At 40.8% G+C, this 19,070-nt stretch overlaps 1 long non-coding RNA gene across 1 annotated transcript in view; it reads left to right on the forward strand.

Annotated features, from left to right (window-relative positions):
* The window catches only part of LOC124157276, a 491,801-nt gene that overhangs the window by 192,237 nt on the left and 280,494 nt on the right, over window positions 1-19,070 (forward strand). The window lies entirely within an intron of this gene.

The following is a 19,070-nucleotide window of genomic DNA, read 5'->3' on the forward strand; positions in this document are numbered from 1 at the left end:
TAAAATTATCTGCTTCTTAATCAGCGGGCATCACTGAAGATTGCAGTACGAAAAAGTCCGTGCATTTAAATTATTTATATATTTAAAAAAATAAATTTCCTTTCCTCTCAACCTCAATGTGATGTCATTAGTCTCAAAATTTATCATTTTTTGAGTTATGTGTTTTGTGAGTAAATACATGAAATTGCTCGTTGGCTGAGTTACGCAGTTAGTCGGTTTAGTGCAATTAATTTCACTTGAATTTATCAGGCAGTCTTAAACGAAAGGCATTTCACTCCTATCTCGGTGGCACAACCCTAAAGTACGCATCGCTTTCTCGCCAGAGCGGTCGGTCGTATTTTATATTTTTTCTTGATATTACTCGTTTCAGACTTAACTTATAACCATCAAAATTTCAAAGCATATAGAGTAAACCCTTTTCAGTGCTTATTTACTTATGTGTCTCAAATAATACTGAAGTAATTTTTTTAAATTGAAGCAGAAGAATTGGTACTTTCCAGTATAAGTACCTACTGAGAAGGATCTTATTTATGTACCTTCTAAAAGTTGCAGATATTAGCTTATGTTTTTTCCAATAATATGTCATGAACAAACCAATTGAGTGGGAGTAATGATGCGGTCTGTTAAAAGTCTTAATCTTAACAGACCTCGTTCATTGACCCTTTCTCAAAGCATTCGAGTTCTTCTTTTAGGTGGAGTGCTTTTCCAAATGTTGGTTTTCCCGAGGCGTTGGCAAACTACTCCGTGGGGCATAATAACCCGTCTTTCAGGGAAAACACGTGCACTTTGCTAGGGATCAGCTCAGCTTTGTGGAAAGAAGCAAATACCCCTTTCCGCTCAGCGGGAATGCTCTCGCATCGGTAGCATACTACTTGCAGGAGATTGGGAGGGAAGATAAGGGTAAACGCCACACTCGTTAAACTCCCTTCTTTCCCCCAAGAATTTCCGTTTCTTTCGATTCTTTTGTCTCCTCAATTTGGGATTTTTTTGGCCGAGATGGGTCAGGGAATGGGCGTAGGAAATGGAACTTGAAAAAACCCAAACTCGTGCCGTGAACAAAAGCGCGCAATATCCACGCGCTCTTAGGAATCTCCTTTGATGTTTCCGAAGGTCTCCTGAAAGGATGGATTCTTTCTCTGCATATATTTTTATTTTTAAACTTGCCTAGTTTGGAGTATTAGAAATAAAAGCCCCGTACACGGCTTTTAGAAGAAAGTAAAACTTCCAAAGACTTCTGGTTTAGTAAACCTACGCTCTGTTCTGCATGTTGGAAAATTTGACCGTTGTTGATAAGCAAATTGTTTTCATGTTAGCATTTTTCTTCAAATAGATGTATTAAACTTATCAAGAGCTACGTAAATAAATATGCGCATAATTACTAAAAATATACTATAACTCTTTCGTACACCGAGTATGTGAGAAATAAGTATTAATGTTGCTCATTCGTAGATAGAATCTTCTTAAAAATAGAATTTATCGTCCTCGTCATTCTAGGGATATCCTGGCGACTTGAAATGTTCTACTGCTTGCTGGTTTTTTACTTTATTTTATCTAGAGTGATAGAATATGCCATCTTCTCACGAGCATGATAACCATTTTTAATGTCTGAAGTTGCTGCTGCATTAGAGAATCACATATTTATTAAGTTTTATGGAATTAGCGAAAAATCATCTTAATGATTAATTAATCTTGAATAACATTGATAAAGCAACTTGAATTATTATTATAGTATTCTACCGATTAAGGTAGGTTTCCATGGAGTACGCAAGAAGTGATCTGGGAGCCTCCCTTTCCTTCCAGCACTGCCTTCTTTAACTCACAGTAAGGCCTACTCTCTTTCAATCTATCTAAAAATCCTATTCTTTTCCTTCCCCTCCCTCGTTTCCCTAACATTCTACCCTCTAACACCATTTTCAACATCCCCTCACCGCTAAGCACTAACTCCATCCAAACCTTCTGTCTCCTGCGTATCTCATCTAAAAGCTGCCTCCCCTCGCCAACCATATCCAGCACTTCGTCATTCCTTTTCCTCTCCGTCCATTTCACCCTCTCCATTCTTCTCCATACCCACATCTCGAATGCCTCCAATCTTCTCTCGTCTTCCTTCCTCAGTGTCCACGTTTCCGCACCGTAGAGAGCTACACTCCAGATCAAAGTCTTCACTAACCTTTTCTTTAAACTCTTACATAACGATCCTCTTAGAAGCTCCTTCCTGTTCATGAACGCCTCCTTCGCTAATGCAATTCTCTTCCTGATGCCCTTACTACTGTATCCGTTTTCCTCTAACGTACTGCCTAAATAGTTGAATTGTTCAATCTGCTCAAGTTTTTCATCACCCACCTTTATCTTGAGTCTCACATTCCTCGCTCGTGATGCTTTACAAAACCGCATAACCTTAGTTTTCTTGTGATTAATCCTCATCCCATACTCCTCGCAGCGCTCGTATAACGCATCCACTAGAGCCTGAAGCCCCCTCGCTGACTGGCTAATCAGCGCCTGATCATCCGCGAATCTCACTGATTTGAACATCATTCCTCCCACTTTTATTCCAGCTTCTAACTCATCCCACGCTTCCTATACCATCTCCTCAGCGTACACGTTAAAGAGCAGCGGCGATAGAGGACAGCCTTGCCTCACACCTCGGCCAATGCTTGCCCACCCAGATTCTCCGTCCGCTACCCTCACTTGTGCAGTCTGGGCCATATACAGATTACGAATCAGTCGTCTATCCCTCCAATCTACACCTATTCTCTTCAGAATATCCATTAACTTTACCCAGTTCACCCTATCAAACGCTTTCTCAAAATCCACGAAACACGCATGTACGTCCTGGTCATATTCTACGTTCCTCTCGACGAGGGACCTCATTATTGCTATTGCATCACGAGTTGACTTCCCTTTTCTGAAACCAAATTGATCTTCGCCCAAATATTCGTTTGCCCTCGCCTCCATTCGTCTGTTCAATATCCTCAGCACCACTTTCGCCGCATGCGATATTAAGCTGATAGTCCTATAATCTCCGCATTCCACAGCTTTCTTCTTTTTCGGAAGCGGAATTAAAACAGTCTTCACGAAATCTTCCGGCCAATATCCCTCCTCATAGATCCTGCGCACTAGTTCGAAAAACCTTTTCTTGCCTTCCCTCCCTAGATTCTTCAGAAGCTCACACGGGATATTGTCCACGCCGACTGCTTTCCTAGCCTTCATATCACGAAGTGCTCTCTCTATTTCCGAATCTAATATCTCCGGCCCAAGATTATCCTCCTCCACTGCACTTTCCTCCTTTAGAGTCAGTCTCTCTGGTCTGTTTATTCCGTCATACAGGTCCTCCACGTATTCCTTCCATCTACTCTGTACCTCTTCTCGCTCGGTTAGCATCCTTCCATCTTTAGCCTTAATTTTAGACATGGGTTGTCCTCTTTTGCCGCCCGATAGCGACTTAACTTTGGCGTACAACGCGCCTACTTCTCCATCCTTCTGGAACTTTTCCATTTCCTCACACTGTCTTTTCCACCAAGCCTCCCTTGCCCTCTTAATCTCACGTCGTAATCGATTATTCAATTCCCTATACATTCTTTTGCCCTGTTCTGTGTCAATGTTCTTCCACTTCCTCCTCTCCTCCATTTCATTTACCATTGCCTCCGTTATCCACGGCTTCTTTATCCTTCTACTGTCAACGTAACCAATTGACTTCTCCGCCGCTTTGACTATTCCCGTTTTTATATTATCCCATCTTTCCTCGACCGTCTTGGTACTTTCAATCTCCCATATACTAGTGTCCACTAGTTCCTGATATTCTCTCCTCATACTTCCCTTCAGTGCTTCTACATTCCATTTCCTCACCCTCCTGCCTTTCATGAGCCTTTTGAATCTTACATTGCATTTCATAAGTACTAAATTGTGGTCTGAATCCGCATCTGCTGCTGGGAAGCTGCGCGAGTTTTTCACACTATTCCTAAACCTCTGTCTTACCATAATGTAGTCTATTTGATATCTCCCCGCAGCCCCTGGACTTTTCCACGTGTACCTTCGCCCTTTATGATGATTGAACCACGTGTTTGTGATGAATAATTTGTTTCTCCTACAAAATTCTGCTGCTTTCTCTCCCCTGTCGTTCCGTTTTCCTAGACCAAAATCTCCTATTTCGTTTCCATCCCTGCCTTCCCCGACTGAGGCGTTCCAGTCCCCCATCACTACCAGATTTTTCGTACCCGGTGTGTCTCTAATTATTTCCTCGAGCTGTTCATACACCTCATCTACTTCTTCCTCCCTATGATTGCTAGTGGGCATGTAAACTTGGACCACCACAAGGTTGGCGGGCCGCGCCTCAATTTCTACCACCAGAATCCTATCGCTTACCTGGGCTATACCTACCACACGCTTACCCATCTTCCCGTTTAATACTAATGCTACCCCTCGTTGGCTTTCTTCCCCTCCACTATATATAACCCTATACCCATCACTCCAATAGTCCCCCCCATCCCTTCACCTCACCTCGCATAATCCTAAGATATCTATCCTCCCTTTATCCATTTCCCTTTTGATATTTTCTAATTTCCCCGCCCTCATCATTGTCCTCACATTCCACGTTCCTACATTTACGGCCGACTTCTTCTTCTCCATCTTCTTGGTCTTCTTTTCATCCTTCTTCATAGCTGCTGCAGCTGATGATGATGATAAAGATAAGTCTCTGCAAGGATTTCGCATGTTGACGACCCCGAGGACCTTGCCGACCTCGCTGCCGTGCCCGACACCCGCCCTTTGCGGACGGGTCCCGGGCGATGAGATTCCGAGGCTCATTTGGTTGTACTCCATGTGTTCAGGGAAGAGATAGTTGGTAGGGTTTCCCACTTCCATTCCAACAGTGTTTTTCACGTGACACCATCACGTGGACTACCTTTCGTCTGGCTCCTACCCTTCGACCTATCTGGCATGGGTGGCCCTAACGGGAATAATTTAGAATTAATCCCGCCAGTGCAGCTCTAGGGGTCATAGGAACGCGCAAGCCTTTCCACCGCGACAAGGTTGTAGCCCAAGGGAAAGGGCAACTTGAATAATGGATGCATTTGAAATTAGCATAAGTATATGCTTCGGCAGTCCTACATAAAATGAAAAGTTCAATTAGCGACTTTAGAAAACATATTTTCGAAAAATAATTATCATTTTCCTATTTTTACCATCCACATATACATATTTGTAAGTACTCACTTGGTGCAATTACTCACCACAGTAAATTTCTATTTCAATTTTTTAACCTTTCCCAAAAACCATCATCAAGACCTGTTAAAGACAAGACTATAGAATGACTATGATCCACCCTCAGGATATTTTTTTACTAAAATGTACATTTATTTAATCAAAAATTTCCTTAATTTTTTACGCACTGGATAGTTCTCCGACATGCATGTATTCTCAATGTAATTAATCAATTTATATAAAAATCGGTACAATTTTTCTCATGGCAACGCAATGGCCAAATTGCTCTTCGATTGCGATCCTCCTCATGAACGGTTGCTTTTAATACTTATTACTAAGCTTACTTCCGAAATTTAGGCCATTTTACCTTTGAAAAACATTCGAATTTCGAACGAATTTGCAGTGACTCTATACTTACACAATCATTGCCCCCTTGTCCACGGTTTTTTCCTAAATAAACAACATTGTTTGTATGGGCTATGGACCTTTTCTCTCAGTGCTCCCTCATTGCTGTGTAGGTTGGTAATCTGTTCCGGTTTCTTTGTATGGAGCATATAATTCCGTTTATCTTTTAGCATAACCTAGAATTGTAAAACAAGCAGTTTTCTTTCCGTTTGACGCTGATTGGAGAAGATACGCACAACGGTCTGCATTATCGTCTCTTATATTCCGACGTATCGCGTTGCTTTAATTTCTCTTCACCGCTTTTCTCCGATCTTTCCCGCTCAAAGTGATTTAAAGTGATAGGCGGGGCGAAGAGGAAGATATACGGAGCAGGAAGTTGCCACAACTGTTAGCATAGATTAGTCGAATCAAGGTTACCTTCGCATGCACATTATATCCGCTCCAACGAACGAGTCTTGCCTTACCGGCGGATGTATGCTTTTCAGCGCTGTTTTTAGTGTGGAAAATAGCGTATCGCCATTTTCTTAAAACAGGGATGCATTTCCTTTAAGATGGTATCATTTAATCATGAATGTTTCACACGTTATATTTGAGTATAGCTTTTGACTTTGAAGTTTCCATGATATGTCTGTTTTGAATGTTTTATTGAAGTATGTTTAGCATGTTGGATGTAAGGCTTCCGCGGCGTTTCTCCGTATGAGCCACGGCTTCAGTATTTTCCTAGATTTTTTAGTTTGAGAAAGGAGGAAAACGGGTGCATTGTACAATAAAATCGTGATAAAACTGTTGAAATATGTTCATTTAATTTAGAGGGTACCCTTAATCAATAGAAGATTAAAATGGTACATTTTACATTAATACCTGACTATTTAAACGTATTTCTTTACTCTATATTGTAGCCTTAATCACGAGGAAAATTGAAATATGGTGTTTTTAGTTTTTGTATTTCCCATTCATTTATATATGTGCGTATCTTTACTCGAGTAATCATAATTACGGCGCAAACGGTGGTAATAGAAACGATAGAAAAAGTGGAGATTCGGAAAAACCCTTGGCTAAAAAAATTGAACGGCATTAGGGTCGCAGGCGTGCGTAAAAACCCAGGATGCCGTTGGGAGTGAACGACCCAAGGGTAAAAGAGGCTTATTCCCTGGGTGGACATCCCCGCTTCAGTAGCCTTGAGAAGGGATCAAAGACCATAGAAGGAGAACTGGGGGGGAGCTAAGGGGAAGCAATGCATAGGAATGAATGAATGGGGGTGGTCCCTACAGGCAGGAAGAACACACAGAAGTTCCGCCGCAGTGTAAAGCGATAGGAAGGGAGAGTGGAAATCGGTTATCTGCTTGGGGATGCTCAAGGGAGATGGAAAGAAAGGGTAGGTCATATTGGGGATTTCCCACTTTTCAACCATAAAAAAACTCATGTACACCTGCATGTTTGTTTGTAAGGTTGGGTGGTGGCTCGGTAAATTTTTTCGAAAATTTTCATGAATATTCCGTGAATGCTCTACGAGTCACACTACGCATGCACGCGGCAATATTCAGTTAATATCTTTAATTGTGGGAACTATTTACTTGTATTATTTTTATTTAAAAAGCCCACGTACAGCAATATAGCCAATTTATAGTGGCCCAATAACAAGCAAATATGTAATATATAACGAGAACAAGAAAACTGAAGTTAACTCGTCAATAAAATCGGACTCTAATTAGCTTCTTTTACGCACGTGCTTACAGAAACAGGAAGATGCAAATGTAGACAAATGCGGAGTAACCCTTCATCTTTTCTTCTGTTTCGCGAATAAGTAAAAGGTTAGTTTCAAGCAAGAAGGCAGTTGAAGTGATTGATAATATTATACTATTAGCAATCATCAGCACAAATATGCAAATAGAGGATGGAAAGAAAGAGTAGGTTATATTGGGGATTTCCCACTTTTTAACCATAAAAAAAATCATCCACTCCTGCATATTTGGTTGCGGGGAACTTGGAGTGGTGTTCCTTGGTAAATTTTTTCGGAGCTTAGTCAATCAGCGCCAAGTTATTTTTTATTCTTCTTTTCGAACACAGTGCCCACCTCGATGAAATTTCATTTCGAATTTCATGAGCGAAGAATTCATTACAAAAATAGGAATCGGGAATAACTGTGGGACTTAAGGGTGAGGTTTTGTCTGTAATGGGATACAAAAATTAAAGCAATTACTCAGTGTCTTCGAATCCGTGTTAATACGTAATGCGTGTTTGGATGGAAATAACCTCCTTAAATGGTAGCTAACGTTGAATGACGGCCATCATTGTTCTTTTTTGTTGGGTGACGGTGAGCAAACTTTTACAGTCCGGCCGCCGAGAGTTGTCCGATGACAGCTAGAAGGAGTAGGGGGCAAGGTTGCCAGGTAAGAAATGGAAACGCCCACACCACACGTAAACAAAAGGGTTCCCTTAAGAAAGGAACCAGAAGGGACGACGAGCGTGAAGGACCCAAAGGAAGATTCCTTTGTTTTGGCGATTCGCAGAAAGGGCTTGTTTTGGGTGGCTCAGGCTTGTTTCAGTGCTTCATATGCATGTGACAACGTTGTATGACTGGGCGAGGGTATGAGGTGCGTTTGGGGGACAGCAATTGGCTGCAAACCGTGCAGGCGCAGGGTTCTCCGCCCCTCCTTTTGAACTGTCATCGGACAACTCTCGACGGCCGGACTGTAGTGTATAGGATTGTAGTAGGATGAAATAGTGAGATATATAGACATTATTCCCTATAAGCCTTTTCCTCATCTAGGCTTTTATTGGAATGACAATATCCTTACCGGCCATTTCGTTATCTCCTGTCGTTTCTTTCCTCTCCCCTTTCTTTTATCATCCACTTTGCTTAACCCCTTGCGCTGTAATGACGAGTCTAGCTCGTCATGAACTTCCGACGCCAAACCGCGCAATGACGCGCAACATTATAATAATTTGAAAGCTTAAAAATGTTAAAAACATACGTATTATACATAAATAATTCATATCTAATGAAACATGATGCATTGCAAGGATTAAAATTATTTTATTCGAGTAGCGATACCTGTCTTCTCCATGCTTAATAATCACATTTTATTTCACAGTCCTACGTTGATTACGAATTAAAAAATATCATTTCATTACCTACCATTTGAAAAAACCACTGAAAAAATAAATAGGGAATAGGAGCACAATATTCGGAAAATAAATCGAAGTGTAAGGGGTTAATATATACCCCCTTCACTTGTCTCATCCTTTCAATAATCCTTATTCTATCATTTTCATTGTCGCTGGCGATGATCCTGTTGTTTATTCTTTTAAAAGCCTTCAATCTTACTCATCGTCGCCATCTCGTTACATCTCTTCCCATTCATGAAATTCGTTGTTCTATTCCTGCATTTCATTGTAAAAAAAACACGAAAACACTCCCGTCCTGATTGAATTCCAAATTATAAGCAGTTGTCAAGATGGATTTCTTATGAGGACGATGAGTGAAGGATGTACAAGTCCAAAGCAACATTTATTTGAAAATGCAGAGCTTAAGCTTTAACATCGTCGTTTTATTAAATTCGAAATCTCAACTTATAGCGGTTGCACGTTACGGAGCGAATAGCCAAAATCCAAAACTCCGTACACCGCCTTGTCAACCACTCTCCATTTCAAAATTAAAGCGGCCCTATTTTGAAAGCTCATACCTGTCGCAGTCCAAAATGCAACATGAAAACTGAATATGCAGATACAGAAAGTAAGTTTGGTTTCACGGTGGCTAGTTGAAGTCAAAACATTTTTTTTTATCATTGTTAATATTTTCGTGTTAATATTGAAGAAGTATTATATAGCTTCTTGACTCAGCGGTGGAAGGTGACGTTTTGCTTCATTTTAGTTTCGTCTGGGACAACATCGTTTTCAACAGATTAGGGTTGTAGTATTTTTTATAGAATGAGAAAATTTCACTGCAAAATATTCAATTAAAAAAAAATATTTCCGGAATTGAAAGTAGGAAAGTAGATAGAAAGGATTAAAGTTGTGGATAAGGAATACTGAGTTGGCTACATCTACATAATACCCTGCGAGCCTCCTCTAGGGTGTTTGGCAGGGGGTGAAAAATCACCAACATGCAGCATGCAAGAGGACCGCCACGTGCACACCACACGGTCATAGAAATACTACGCACACTAGAAAAATATACATGCTTATTCATAAAAAAATTGCTAATGGCTAGTAATTCCTAGAGCAAATACATGTAAGGTTAGAACTATGAAAAAACATGCAATGAGTGATCCTAGCGAGCGATGCCATTAATCCTATCAATTGAGACAACTTTGCAGTACGAGGGAAGAATGACATTTTAAATCTCTCTTTTTTGCAGTCTATTTCTTTTATTTTATTCTCATGATCGCGTCTACTATAGTACGATGGTAAACGAAGGATATGATTCACGTCATCTGAGAAAATATCTTCTTCGAGTTTCCTAAGTAAGTTAAGCCTATACTTCGATCTACGCTCATGTAAAGATTCCCATCCTAACTCGTGTAACATACTTGAAACGCTGCACTTTTTGTCGTAACAACTCATCACAAATCTGGCTAAGGAGGAGACGTGCATTTTCTGTGATCCTATCCGGTGGACGGGGACACGTGTCTGGGCGTGGTTCTAGCGGGCGGCTCCTTGCGACCACGTGGCCGAGCCGACGTCGTCGGTGGCAGCGGCGTCGGTCGACGCCTGCGATGCGAACACGTGTCCACGCCGCCCGGTGGCTGTAGGGTCAGGAACTGCTGCTTGCATGTAGGTGGTCCTCTTGATAGGGATTTGATGGCGGCGGTCTTCTTTAGATGAGGACACGCAGCAGGCCCTGAGAGGGATCTCGTGTTGAAGGGTGTGAGGAGCAGGAGCGTGCCGGGGTCGGTAGGGGTCAGGGATCGGGGTCAAACAGATGAAACGGGGCACGGCTTATTAGGCAACATCCGTGGAGACGGGCCTTATCCTCCCGATCCTTGGTTTATAGGCAATTAGCTGCGTAAGAGATTGATACATTTATCTATTTGATATTCATTTCCTTATGAAGCAAAATATTTCTCTTCTCGGCGTAATGTCTACTCGATATTTTATCCTTTCTTCCACCAAGTTAAATCCTATACGGGGTATTGACACTCTCCCATTGTCTTACGAGAATAGAATGGCCATTAAATCTCTTGTAACCTAAAGGCGATAATTGACCAAAGCGTGAAAGCGTCGGCCGGTTTGTTATTACCGAATAACAAGTGAAAACTTCTATACATTAGGCATTCAATTCCTCATCAAGTAAAGTATGGTACCCTCCTGAATTAATCCGACTCAAATAATTAAATTTATTCTACCAGGTTACACGTCAGCCTAAGTATTGATTCTTGAGCATTGTTTAGAAAATTAAAAGTTTCGTTTAACAATCTTCAGCCCTAAAAGCGAATCTTATCGAGAGCGTCTATACATCCGTCCACTTTCAAACTTGGAAACGTCGGTGGATTGCTCTTCTATCTGCTGCATTGGATAACGTAGGTATTTCGAAACTCGCTGCGTGTAAAGCCTTGTCGTCGGTGATTTCGCGTCTGTTTTTGACCTCATTGTGAAGGACTGCCGTGCAATGGACGCGGACTATTCCCTGATGATGCGGCCTGCAGTGCACACGGACGCTAGAATGACATACTCAGTATCGACAAATTGAATTTCCTAGTTCTTGCGCCCTTGCAGTGAGGATACTGGAGGGAATATGGTTTGCATCCTACGTAAGCATATTATCTCTATTTACCGACGTCATATATCGTCTCCTTTTGTTCTATTTATACTATTTCTCATTTTAGATCGTTCGTTAATTAAAAAAAGTAATTCTTACCAATAGCACTCATCCAAGCCTTAATCAGAAACGCACTCATTCGCTGGACATCCATTTTGCATGCTGCGTGCATCATCCCCTGCCAAGCACCCTTTAGTTATATTTAAATAAAAGATGGTAGATGGTTGAACTGAACCGCAATATTTTAATACGTCCGACGCGTTTCGGCTCACAGAGCCATCATCTGGAACAAGACCGAACTTATTTAAATATATCGAACCGACCGAATAGAACCGAAATATTACGGAATAGACCGACCTTTTATTTAAATATGTCGAACTTCCACCGTATTACGCTTGCATCTGTTGGACCCTTTGTGTCTTTTCTGACGAAGTTAACCATATCTCATGGACGCCAACATACTACGGAAGATCAGATCATATAAATAAAATAAGAGAGCTAGATTTTATAACAGACAGATTCAGAATGTCTTTTTTTCCACAATCAATAAGAGATTATAACGGCGGCGATAGAACTCATAAATAGATTGCATGACTTGTAGTGTAGCTTACTAACCTATGTAAAACTTAATGCATGTTTCTTAATTTTATAGTTATTTCTAACAGCATATAGTATTATAATTTGTTAGTATACGTTACGCTTTTTGGACCGTGTGGTGTGTATGTGGGAGTCCAAATGCATGCTGCATGCTGGTGATTGATCACCCCCTGCCAAACACCGTAGAGGTGGCTCGCAGGGTGTTATGTAGATGTAGATGTTAGCATAGAATATTTTCAGTGAATGAGGGGCAGAGAGATAGGTACGACTCAATTTTTATATAAAAGCATAGATTTTACCGCTAGCGTGAGGTAACTCAATGAGCATCGTTATCTTGGTAGGCAATACGCAAATAATTACTTGCTAATCGCGTAAGAAGATATAAGAATTAATAGAATAATTACGCCAACTTATCTAAATCTACACCTACATCTACAAAGTACCACCAGCCAAACACCCTAGAAGTGGCTCGCAGGGTATTAAGTAGATGTTGATGAATACCCTGCAAGCGGCCTAAAAAGGCGTGTGGCAGGGGGTGTTAGGATACTAGACATCTACATATTTAAAAAAAATGCTCCAACAAAATTACGACTAGTATATATTTATTAAAGTCCTTCATGGTTCTGGTAAAAAACGAATTCTCATACTCAACCCTTCGGAAAAATATCTCTCTTAATTTATCGCTTCTGTCAGCCCTGGGAATAAAGTGGGGCTATAAGATGATGTTATCCGTGTCGCTACTAAAGATATCTATTCTCATTTGCTCAAGCAGTCTAAGCCTAAAAATCTAAGCCTCGTGAATCACCAGGTTCTCACGACCAGTGATACATTCATTGGTCACTTATTGTCTGAGGGGAAAATTAATGCTATTGGCGACGACAACATGCTTTGCATGTACATGTTTTCTATTATTGAATTGTAATTACATTCCTTTATACTTTGGCTGGACCTAAAGTGAAAAACAAATAAGGTCGCAAAAGTCAGCCCCTATATACAGGAGAAGCAGCAGCTGATGCTATTTAAAAACTGTTAAAAACATCGCACAAAGCAACTCCGGTCGGTCTTTAAAAAATGAAAAAAGAAAACATCACGTCCTCGCAATGGAAGGACGGTGCCGGAATGAAAACAGGTTCAACGAGAGGAAGCTAAGAGTAGACGAGCACGAGGTACCTAGCTATGCCGCGTTGCATGCCATCGTGTCCAGGCAGCCAATGAGGTACGCACGGCTCTTACGCGCGGATCACACACACACGTTGAAGGATGAATAAATATGTATACGTATGAATGAATGAAAAGAGAAGGTAGGCTTTAGGAGCGGTATAGGCATGTGCGGTATTGCACGTGAACTTCCTTTCGCCTCGGGGGCATATCAATGAAAAGAACATCGTCGAGGAGAAGGACGGGCACTTTAAGGACGCTTCCTCACGTCTTTTTTTTCATGTTATTATTATTATGATTATTATTCATCCCTCTCCAAGATCCAGTCCTTCTCGTATGAAGACGTCACGAGGGTACTCTGCAGAGGTCCTCTCAACCTTCCCCCTTCCATGGTAGTCGTACAACTACTCGAGGATGGCTCCTCGTGCAGGGTGTGGTTACGCCCCCTTCCGCCGGGAGGAGCTGTAAGCGGCCTCCCACAAAGGGATAAGAGGAGAGACTGGTCCTTCCGAAAGGGGATTCCTTTCCGCTCCATATCTTGAGGTCCTCTTTTTTTCCATTCCCTTACACCCCACATCGTGCTCGCATATACTACCTTTTAGTTCTCTCCCTGGCTTGCTTCCTTCCTCCTTCTTTTCCTCCCGTCCGTCGAAGGCCACACCTCTTCCTGAAACGCAACTCCCCGCTTCCCCCAGACACGTGTCTTTCAGCTTATCTATATAATGCGAATACACGATGGCGGGACGGAAGGATTTGAGCTCTCTCGGGCCATTGGAGCCTGCGTGCATAAACATGTCTGTATCGTCGGAGAGTGCCCGCTTCTTTCGGAGTGCGTTCCAGGAGCAACCGAAGCGATAAGTGACATACTATAAACTGTTCTTTTTAACAAAATAGGGTAGTTTCCTTCAACGAAGAAAACGAAAGGCATTGATTGCGATTCGTTACCCACCATTACTGTATTATAATATACAAATTATTTGATTTTAGAAATCCTAGTTAAGACGAATGTTAATGGTCAATTTTAACCTCATTTGAAAAAGGCCAGATTGGCGCCCATGCGATGCGAGCGAGTTGGTACCCGAAAGGTCGGCGCTCTTACAAAATCTTACCCTCACGGAATCCCTAGAAAATTTTATGTAAATTTACTATGTTTAATTGTGTATGTACTTATTTATATTTGTTATATTGTGTCACTGTATACTGGTAAATATGCTGTATGTGGACAACTTGATTAAAAAAAAAAAATAAATAAATAAATTAGGCAAAACGAAAATACAACAGTAATACACGGAACAGCATCGTAACACGTACTTAATATAGACAATATAATTTAAAAATATGTGTATATAAATGGGGGAAATCAAAAGTAAAATTCTCATGAAATGAAAAAAGTTGGGTAGAGGTTCAATTATTTTCTGGGAAATGAGAAGAAATATTTGGAACCGAAAGTTTTTTTTTCCGTCGCAGGAGGCCTCAACTTATCCGAAAATTCTGTTTTTTTTATGCTTAAAGTATAATCAGGATCTCAGTCGTATCTGCGATTACTTGGAAAATAAAGGACTTATTTCCTTCTTGATGTTTTTACTGTGAGTTTACCGTAGATAATAACCGGAACAAAATTTGGGTAAGTTATTTCCCATTACTAAGGAGAAAACAGGGAAGTGAGCTCGAATTAAGATTATCAATAGGTATAGGCTCTTTTGTGACAAAACACTCATATATTATTTTTTTGGTCAATAAGATTTATTTTTCTTCATTAGTTTTTAAATATTCTGAAAGGAAGTGCCGATATCTTTTGTGATACGTAAAAAAGTTCAGTTTTATTATCCGGTTGCTACATATGGAGCGTTTTTCTGTGTAGGAGCGAGGCTTGGACGTCGGCAGTTGTAGAGAAAAATTAGATTGCTGTTCTATTTCCGATTTTAATCGAAATTGGCTTTTCCACCACTAACTTCAATCACTTTGTAAGTAAGTGATCCGCCATCTCCTGCAGAGCTTGCTTTGGAGATTGCGCTTGACGATGGAGTCACTTCCCATTTTCCGCACTAATATCCCCACGACCCCCTTCCCCTTTGGTCGGGTTTCCCAAAACGGCTCCTATCTCCCCAAAATTCTCTTTTCCTCTTCCCCTCCCCTCCTCGTCCCCCTACCTACCGCCCACGCATCCATCCCCTCCCCCTCATGAGCTCCGACTTCCGCCTGAAAATGCTGAACACGCGTTTTCATTCATTCGTGAAAGTTCGTGGCGTTGCTTTCTTTACAACGACAAATCCCATTCATCCCCATCACACGCGTCCCGCTCTCCCTCTTCGAAAATCCTCATTTTCCCGTAAAAGCAGTCGAAATCAATGCTCCACAACCACTTTGAGGTTGTTTTTTTTTTAACTCATCGTATTTAATGAAATAATTTCCACTATTTATTTTCTAGTCCCTCCATTTCACACAATTTCCCCCTTTTTTACTGTATCGCAGCGGCAAACCTGAACTCTAGAACTACGCTAGGAAAAATATAAATCTTCATAATACCCAGCGTGCCACCAGATACCAACTCTACAGTATTTGGAATCACCGGTATGCCATTATTATATCGATTAGGAACATTACAGTGATTAAAATTACCACAAAAAATAATATCTAAACATTCGTGCTGGTGATTTGAGCTTCAACTTATTGTATGTCCCGCCATGCATCACTAGACTATTACACAGATAAAATTGTATGAAAAGCAAAAATCTGTTCACGATTAGTGTTAAAATAAGTCAAACAATGGTATGTAAGATGCCCTTTTTTTCCTTTCATAGCAGTCAAAACCAATGCTTTGTGGGTATTTTATTTTAAACTCATCGTCAGTCATTTATTTTCTGAAATAATTTCCGCTTTTTTTCCCAGTCTTTTCATCTTACAAGGTGTTCCTGCTCTTTTATTGTTGCACATCAGTAAACTTGAAATGAAGGGCTGCACTAGGAAAAAGACAAATCGGCTCAATACCCATAGAGCCCACCCCTAGAGTGCTTGGAAAAGGATGACTAGCCAACTGTAGGCCAATAGGACACCGATTAGGAACATTATAGCGATGAAAATGATAACTAAAATTACACCAACAAATTCGTGCTGGTGATCCGATCTCCTACCCAGAATGAATCACTAAATTATTACATAGATAAACTTTTAGGAAAAGCAAAACAAAGCTGTTCACGATTAGTATTGAAATACTTCAAACCATGGTAGTTAAGGGTTATAAAGTCATACAGAAAAGCAAATACTAATGAGGGAGGCAAGAAGGTAATAGAGAATTAATTATTAGCATGCAAAGAGACTTCCTAAAGATAAACTTAAATAAATTAATTGGAAGAGATTGTAAACATAGTCATGTCAAAAAAGAGTTTATCATGGAGAAGAAGCAGAAGCGAAGATTTTGGTAGTCACTCTAGCGTGAACTTTTTACTTGCTACGAGAGAAATATTTGCCTGCATGACCCATACCTATGAAATTTCCCTGTACAAAAAATACTCAAAAGCCTGTTTCAAACTGCCGCTGAGTTATTGCAGTAAAAAGTGGCGGAAAAATTTGGACTAGATGGATAGCAAGCATACAATATTAGTATCCACTTAAAGGCAAAATCGAAAAAAAAATTCCCAGAGCCGCCATTTTCAATTAAGTGTTTGTTTTGTCTTTTTCTTTATTTCCTGCAGTATGATTGTTACCACAAAGTCGTCATGTAAAGGCCACTACGACCCTCAAGTTGCACCAAGGTTCTCTGTGACCCCTAGAGGCAGAGTAATTTGCACCTTGCCTTAATTATTGGCTTTGGCTCAGTTGTCTTGGAAAAGGATGGATAACCAACTGTGGGCCATTACGATACTGATTAGGAACATTATAGCGAAAAATTGTACCAAAAAATTACACCAACATATTCCTTTAGCAGGAGAATGGATTTTAATCCTACTACCTATGTTTCAATTTTGAAAGTTGCATTATTTTATATTCACGTAATTCATATTATATCAATATCTGTTTATTCTAAAAATCCAGTTATTACAAATTGTATTTCATTTTGGTCGGCTGTAACCTCTTATTAGGTTGATGGAGAAAGGTTATTGATTATGGGTATAAACGCATTTCTAAACATTTTACTGCTGTGAATGCCACTACCGCTGTTTGTAGTTGAACATTAAAAATTTTGTGACGTCATGTGACACTAGCTTTCATCCTCCATCCAAAACGAGATTGAATTCCAATCAAATAAGAATGAATCTTACGAACGAAAGGATTAAGCTTTGAATTCTTTATTTAATAGGCACTTCCAAAATTAAATTTAATAGGAATGATTAAAAATTAACTGGAATTTTATTGCTATTACATTACGGCTATTTTTGTCTATCTAAAAATTTTAGTTTAGGATTCGTAGTTCGTATTGAGGGAAAAAATCGACACTTTAAAATATGATTCTAGTCGAGAACGATTAAAACGTCCCTCACTAGTTCGTAACTTCAGTTACGTGTACAGACAAATGGCTCACTGACGGAGTTATCTTGCAGCTATTTTTTTTTCATTTGACTGATGTGAAATTAGTATCACGTGTCGTGAAGGTGAAATCGAATTCCAGCCGGTAATTTTCCCCTACCTTAGCGGGAAGTCTACATAATTCCCAACCCGCATTCTCGAGGCAGTAATTGCGATTTGCTTGACGGGATCCGAAAAGGGAAACGGCGCGCGTCTTTTAGATGTCCCAGCGCGATACGCCCTCCAATTGATAAGGCTTTCGGAATTAATGAAAGTCAATGTGCCGAGACGAATACCTAAGCTATGGCGATTAAAAAATTTTCGTCGCACGCTTCAATTTTTTTTCTAGTCTCCCTTGGTGCTGCTACTCAAGGCTACCTTTAATTAGCGACCGCCTAATTGTGTTTGCGTTCCCGTTCGGTCTCTCCTCCGGATTATATTGGTCGCGTAATAAAAATAGATCATCGCTCGACCCTGTTTCCGGTCGTTTTTGTCTCCGCCTTATCGTCCTCTCTCTTATGACGATCAGACCAAGACTTTAGCACCTTGGTCAGGTGTCCTAGACCGTGTGCACTCAGCGATGGCAGCAGGTTTTTATTATTTAGGGGGATCGGGTTGGTGTGGTTGCTAGAGTGTTGGCTTCCCACCCGGTGGGCCCGGGTTCAAATCCCGGCAGCGGCAGAGCATTTTCAGAGACTGCCCGATCCCTGCTTGAGTGTTGTGTGGAGGACATTTCAAGCTCAACACTCCGTCCGTCGGATGGGACGTTAAGCCGTGGTCCCCTTGGCGCCTTTCGTTAAGAGCAGGCTAATGCCGACGCCAGGTTTCTCTCCATCCTTCCTTACCTACCCCTTCCCACATGGCGCAAATGACCTCAGCTGTCGGTCGCCTCCTCCAAATACCATACATTTTATTATTCAGCCTCGATTCCTCCAGCGTGTCTTCGAACGGACTCTCAGCTCCGTTTCGCTCATGGTGTATGGCAGGAGGTATTTCTCCCCAACGAGCACTCAACTATATGCAGGTGCTATCACAGTGCACGCGCAATTACGTCACAGAATTCTACGGTAGTCAAGCATGTAACGTTTATTTCCCTGCATAATGGCTTACTAAGACCCTCATCTAATGCCACCGCAATCTTAGAGAATGCGAGTAAATATACCTCCGCGCCGGCCATTTAGTACTGCTGGGTTTTTCATCTGGATATACGAAGAAAAATATAACCAAGTAACAAAAATCTCTTACTAAAAGCCATTATTTATATTACTACGAATTCTTTTTCCTGCTTTTCATTCATATTGGGGATAGTGAATTTTTAAACTTCTCTTTTCTCGAATCAGTTTCCCTTATTTTGTGTCCATGGTCCTATATACTTGGGTGGTACATGTGGCCTCCCTGAATATTCTACCTTCGCCTGCAAATATTTTACGCTGGAACTGATTCTGAAATT

This window comes from Ischnura elegans, chromosome 4 (genome assembly GCF_921293095.1).
Source record: "Ischnura elegans chromosome 4, ioIscEleg1.1, whole genome shotgun sequence".
Lineage (NCBI taxonomy): Eukaryota > Metazoa > Arthropoda > Insecta > Odonata > Coenagrionidae > Ischnura > Ischnura elegans.